This window comes from Orycteropus afer, unplaced genomic scaffold (genome assembly GCF_000298275.1).
Source record: "Orycteropus afer afer isolate SDZICR_OR568_19922 unplaced genomic scaffold, OryAfe1.0 scaffold00787, whole genome shotgun sequence".
NCBI classification, from domain to species: Eukaryota; Metazoa; Chordata; class Mammalia; order Tubulidentata; family Orycteropodidae; genus Orycteropus; species Orycteropus afer.
The window spans coordinates 28019-34931 of record NW_006922374.1 but is presented as its reverse complement, the minus strand read 5'-3'; the positions used below and the strand labels follow the sequence as shown (position 1 = coordinate 34931).

Below are 6913 nucleotides of genomic sequence, written 5' to 3'. Positions count from 1 at the left end.
AAAGAAAGAAAATTTTGCCAGAGCTCTTTCATATTTATTGGAAGCAGGCCACATCCTGAAGGAAACTCCCTTAAACTGGTTGTCTGCTCATAGCAGATCTCATTGTGGAGGGATTAATTTATATCAGATCTCATCATGGGCAATGAATACATCTTGAGTGTTAAACCACTTACAATCAAGTTGACCCACCACCTTAATTATCGTAGTGCATCCTTTGTCAACTTGGCACATATACAATTCCTTAAGCCACAAATAATGTCTAAATAATGAAAAATGTAAAATCATACTTGTACTTGATATGATGCTATTAACACATGTACAATTGAAAAAGCACTAGCCCCATTTACATCCATATAATTTTGTAAATACACACACACACATTTTAACTTTTACTAAGTTTTTTTTATTATTATTATTAATTGTGATTTGAATGAAGGTTTACAAATTCAATTTTATATAACAGTTCATACACGGTTTGTTTCATATCATTGATCCACAATGCACATAATGTATCAGCCCTCTTACCACTCGCTTCCTTTTGCTACCCATCCCCTGTGTTTTTCCTTTCTGTGCATTCCTGTCCTTTGAGCAATCTCCCTCTGCAAATAATTCCCTTCTGGTCTTCCATGACTGATTTTTCTAGGCAGTGTAAATACCTGGTGTAAATGTTCACCTTGTACATCTGTATGTTGTTTGGCTGGAAGCCATGAAAGTGAGTTCAATTCTAGGCCAGAAGTGTAATTAGGGACCATAATCTTGGGGTTTCACTTGTCTCTATCAGTCCAGTAAGCCTGTTCTTTTCTTATAATTTTGGTTTTATTCCACATTTTATAGCTGAAATAAACTAAGATATTTGATGCACACATACAAGGAAGAAATACAACAGTTACACTCTTCACTTCTGCAACTGCTTACATGGTTATAGCTGGTATTTAGAACTACCTTTTTCCACCACTCATTTTTTGTCCTGAGCAAGTATTTCAGCTGGCCATGGTTCTTTGTCTGGGGTTGTTGTTGTTATTATTTGCCATCGATTCAGACCCGACTCATAGCGACCCCTCCTTGGATTTCCAAGGCACTATCACTACTGAAGTAGATTGCCCATCCTTCCTTCCGAGGAGTGGCTGATGGGTTTGAACCACCAGCCTTCTGGTTAGCAGTGAAGTGCCTTGGACAATATGCTACCAGAGCTCCCTCTTTGTCCCTGAAGGGTCGGGGCCATTAGAAGTCATATCAGAATAACATTGCTCTAGTTTTGCATTGACTTTAATCTTTGTTAAGAGGTGTCATAAGGAATCTCCTATGTTCCATATATAGTTTTCTTTATCTACATATTGGATTATGTAATATCAATCCAATTTCTCCTTGGTTATCAGGATCAATCACACCAGAAAATACAATAACTCACTTCTTAGCCTGTTGATCTAGAGGTATGAAGAGCTCAAAAAGGGTGAATGTCATTCTTAACTTCCAGTTCAATGGGATGAGTATTGGATCTGCAGGTATTCCTCCCTTTGAGATGAAGACCTCCAGACCTTCAAAGCATAAGGGCATAGGAACAGAAAGCAAAATTTTTCAAGAGAATCACTAGGGGTGATAGTGAGTGTTAGCATTACTATTTCTAACCCTTGAGTGCGGGACCCATGAATCATGGCTATTTGGGAAAAAGCACCATAGTTTGGACAATGGTTTAAAGCATACACTGCCTCCTGGAGAACACTGCTACAACCCTTCAAGGAACTCTCACATAGCTAGAGTTATAATTGTGTCTTTAGAGGGGTATTCCACTATTCTACCACAACAAATGTTTCAGGATAATCGGGAACATGGTAAGACCAGTAATTTCCATAAGCATGGACTAATTGTCACACTTCTTTACTATGACGTGAGTACATTGATCTAAGTTGATGAAGTGTAGGAAAACATGACACTGGATAAGGCATTCTGTAAATCCATGGATGGTAGTTTTGGCAGAAATTATGTGCAAATAAGACAAATCCATATTCAGAGTAAGTGTCTATTTCAGAAGGAACAAAATGCTACCATTTTTGTGATATAAATGGTCCACTGTAATCAACCTGCCATCAGATTTCTGGCTGATTACAATGAGCAACAGTTTTATATTGCTAACTCAGTGTTGATCTCTGCTGCTTGCAGAATGGACACAGAGTAGTGACCCTAGCCAAATTGGCCTTGGTGAGTGGAAGTCCATGTTTCCTAGCCAATGAATAGCCTCCATCCCTGCCACCATGGCCACTTCATTCATGAGCTATTGGATAATGACAGGAGTAGAGAAAAAGGATGATTGGTTTCCACAGAATGTCATCCTATGCACTTGATTGTTAAAATTCCCTACTTATGAGGGCACCCTTTGATGAACATTCACATGAGACACAGATATCTTCACAACTTTGGTCCATTCAGAGAGGTCTTTGCACATATCTCTTCCCCATACCTCTTTGTTACCAATTTTCCAGTCCTGTTCCTTACAATTCCCTGACCATCCAGCCAAACCACTGGCCACAGCTTATGAATCAGTATACAATTGCACATCTGGCAATTTCTCCTTCAAAACAAAGTGAAAAACCAGATGCACTGCTCAAAGTTCTGCCCATATCAAGGATTTCCCTTCAGCACTCTCCTTCAGGGAACACTCAGAAAGGAAATGCAATGTTACTGCTGTCCACTTTCAGGTGGTTTATATCACTCAGAACCATTTGTAAATCAGGTACATATTTTCTCTTCCACATTCAAATGATCAGAAAGAACATAGCCCCCACCCAAGAATTCATAGGTACAGACTTGGGAGAAAGAAGGTAATGTATTGAGAGTGGACCCTATATGCATTTAGACCACTTCCTTGTGCACATTACTTGTGCCTTCAGGTCCTATTCAATCCTGATCTCTTATATATTACTTCCATTTAATGATGTAGTGCTGCTGTATGTGTTCAACAGCATGATATTATGGGTCAGACAACACAAAATCCCCGATAAGCACTAAGACCGCATAGTGCCTTGGTGACCTATGCTTAGGTATTCAGTCTCCACTAAGGTCCAGTAATAAGCCAAAAGCTGTTTCTCAAAAATAAAAGAGTAATTATTTGCAGAGGACTGCAAAGCTTTGCTCAAAAACCCTAATGTTCTGCTCTGTGATTCAGCAATAAGGGCCCGCCAAAGATTCCAAACACTATCTCTGTCTGCCACTGCCACTTCAAGCACCGTTGGATCAGGCAGCTCATATGGCCCAAGTGGCAGAACAGCTTGAACAGTAGCCTGGACCTGTTGCAGAGCCTTCTCTTTTTTCTAGGCCCCATTCAAAATTGGCAACTTTTTGAGTCACTTGATAAATAGCCCCAAGTAGCACACCCAAATGAGAGATAGCTTCTTTCTAAAACCCAAAAAGGCCTACCAGTCATTGCACCTCCTTTTTAGTTGTCAAAGGGGCCAGATAAAATATCTTATTCTTCACTTTACTAAGGCTATCTTAATATGTTCCATAACAAAGGGCCCTAGAAACTTCATTGAGGTGGCAAGAGCCTGAATTTTTGTTAGGTTAATTTCCCACCCCCTAGCACACAGGTGTCTGACCAATAAGTCTAGAATCATTGATACTTCTTCCTTACTAGATCCAATCAGCATAATCAATGTAATGGACCAATTGGATATCTTGTGGAATGGAAAGGTGATCAAGGTACCTGTGGACTAAATTATGACCTTGTGCTGAATAGTTAATATACTTTGAAATAGAACTGTGAAGGTGCATCACTGGCCATGCCAGCTGAAGGCAAATTGCTTCTGGTAAGCCTTCAAAACCAGAATTGAGCAAAACACATTGATGAGATCAATAGCTCCATACCAGGTAGCAAGAGATATATTAGTTTCTCAAGCAATGAAACTACATCTGGAACAGCAGTGAAAATTAAAGTCACCAACCAGTTAAGTTTATGGTAATCCACTGCCATTCCCAAAAGCCATCTATTTAGTGCACAGGTCAAATATTATTGCTGTCAAGTTAGTTTCAACTCCTAAAGACACTATGTACATTAGAATGAAACAGTGTTGACTCCTGCACAATCCTCACAATCCTTATGATGCTTTAGCTCATTTTTGCAGCCATTGTGTCAGTCCATCTCATTGAAGGTCTTCCCCTCTTTTGTTGACCCTCTATCCATTATGATATCCTTCTCAGGGACTGGTCCCTTCTCACAACATAACCACAGTATGAGAGATGAAGTGTGTCTGTTCTCACTTCTAAGGAGCATTCCAGCTGTACATCCTACAAGACAGATATGTTCATTCTTCTAGTGGTCCACAGTATATTCAATATTTTTCGCCTACATCACAATTCAAATGCATCAATTCTTCATTGGTCTTTCTTATTCATTATCCAGCTCTGACATGCATTTGCAGCTACTAAAATACCAACAGCCAAATATGAAAGTTAAATTGGAATGTGGTGGAAACCACCACCCCTGCATCCTTCATGTCCTTAATGGTGACACCAATGTAGATGATACCTCAAGAAATGTGATGTTGCTTTTTGTTTAATATTTTCCTAGATATGGGAAGTTCTAATGGCTTCCACTTGGCTTTTCCTACCATAATAGCCTTTACTCCACAAGTCAGGTATTCAAGATAAAGGTTCTGCCAGTTGCTGAGTATGTATATTCAAATTATACACTGTGGAACTGGGGAAATCACTAAAGGATCTGTTTGTGGACCAATAGGACCTACTGCGTGACTGATTTGAGCTAAGACTCCATCATTAATTTCACCTTCATACACTCCCACACATAGCCACAGTGACATTTCAAGTCTTTTGGAGTTAGTGTCAATTCAGATTGAGTATACAGTAATGAGAAGGCTGGCAGTTCAAGCCCACCAGCCACTCCTTGGAAGGAAGACAAGGCAATCTACTTTCTTAGTGATACTGCCTCAGAAACCCAAGGAGGTGTCACTATAAGTCAAAATTTACTCAATGGCATATTACAACCACAACAACATACAGTAATCAGAAAAATTCTGATTATTTCCTTTTCCCCAAGGAACAGTCACTCTTATAAACATCCTTAGATCGTTTTGGGGAAAGCTTGGAGAAAGATTAATAGTTTCAATTTTTTAAAGTGTAGTGGCTCTTTTTCAAAAGGACCCAGCTGCCCCTTTATTCAATAGTTGTGAGTCTGTAAACTGTCTCAAATGTGGGAATTGAGTGGTCATGACTCTTTACTCTGGGGATTCAAGTTAGACTCATTAAACCAGTAGGAGGAGCTGAGACTGTTAATTCCAGTGAGGGTCTTCTTGAATTTTCTTTGGGGGAATTTAGATAATTCAAGCTCAAAAGGTCTTTCCAAAGGAAGCTGTTTTGTTTGTTTTTTTGTTTAATTTTTATTGTGATTTGGGTGAAAGTTTACAGAGCTAATCCATTTTCCATACAGCAGTTCACATACACTGTGTCTCATGACATTGACTGCAATTTCCCACAATGCTAAAGCTCTCTTCCCACTTCCTTCCAATAGTTACCTCTTCTCTGGGTCCTTCCCTCCCATACATTCCTGCCCTCTGAGCTGTCTCTCTGTGCATACACAGCCCTTCTATTCTCCTATGATTGATCTCTTCAAGGAATGTATCTACCTAATGTAAATGTTCTGCTCATATATCTGTCTTTTGTTTGGCTAGAAGACACAGGAGTTTGTTCAGTTCCAGACTTGAAGGACAGCAAGGGGCCATGGTCTCAGTGGTATCACCAATCTCTATCATACTAGCAAATCTGATACTTTTTTTTTTTTTTTTTTTAGTTTTGTTCCACATCGTCTCCTACTTTATCTAGGATCTCTTACATAGATCCCACACCAAGTGGTTGACAGTGGTAGCCATGGACCATCTAGTTCTTCTGGTCTCATGGTCATATAGGCTGAGGATCACATGGTGTACCAGTCCCTTGAAATAAGTGTTTCCATGCATCTTTGGTTTTCTTCATTCTTCTTTGCTCTGGATGAGGAGAGACCCATCATTACTTCTAAATGGCCACTTGCAAGCTTTTAAGATCCCAGTCACAACTCACTAAAGTAGGATGTGGAACAATGTTATTGTGTAGTATGTTATACAAATTGATGTTCCCTGCAATCATGGGCCCAAGCCCACAAGTCCGACTACTTGTTCCCTCTGAGTAGCTGGCTGTGGCCAACAAGTGACTACAACCTTGTCCCTTGTCGGGTTTACTATACACCTGGGCATTCTTACAGAACATACAAATACACTTGGTAGAAACATTGTCTGCCAACCCTATACATGGTCATGGGCACACTCCCTGCTGCATAGACATACCTAATCATTCAGCCTGTTTATACATCTATCCACCCGTTTATCAATGTTTGCAATCACTGAGAGTACAGTACTGTATGTGCAAAAGGGTTCATTTTTGTTGTCTGCACCTCCCATGCACCTGTCTATGCCCTCCTCTTCCTCAGTGTCACCATGTTGATCACTCACCTTTGGTACATTGCCCTTTCCTTCACCCAAATCAATACTTGTTTCTACCTATCTAGCTGTATTCCCTCCCCTCCCTTACCACTCCTGATAACCAACAAAAAACATTTCCTTCCATATATAAACCATTCCTTGACTTTACAATAATGAACTAATACAATATTTGTCCTTTTATGATTAATTTATTTCACTCAGCATTATATTCTCCAAGGTAATCCACATTATGTGGTGTTTTGCAGATTCCACATTATTCTTCAGGGTTGCCTAGTATTCCCTTGTGTGTATGTACTATAGTTTAGTTATTCATTTTTCTGTTGATGGGCACCTAAGTTGCTTCCATGTTTTTGCTATTGTAAATAGTGCGGCGATGAACATGGGTGTGCATATATCTATTCTTGTCCTGGCTCTCACTTCTCACATCCTGG

At 39.7% G+C, this 6913-nt stretch overlaps 1 pseudogene; it reads left to right on the top strand.

The window, feature by feature from the left end:
* The first annotated feature begins 1432 nt into the window (after positions 1 to 1432).
* Positions 1433 to 6913, top strand: part of LOC103211790 — a 9566-nt pseudogene continuing 4085 nt past the window's right edge.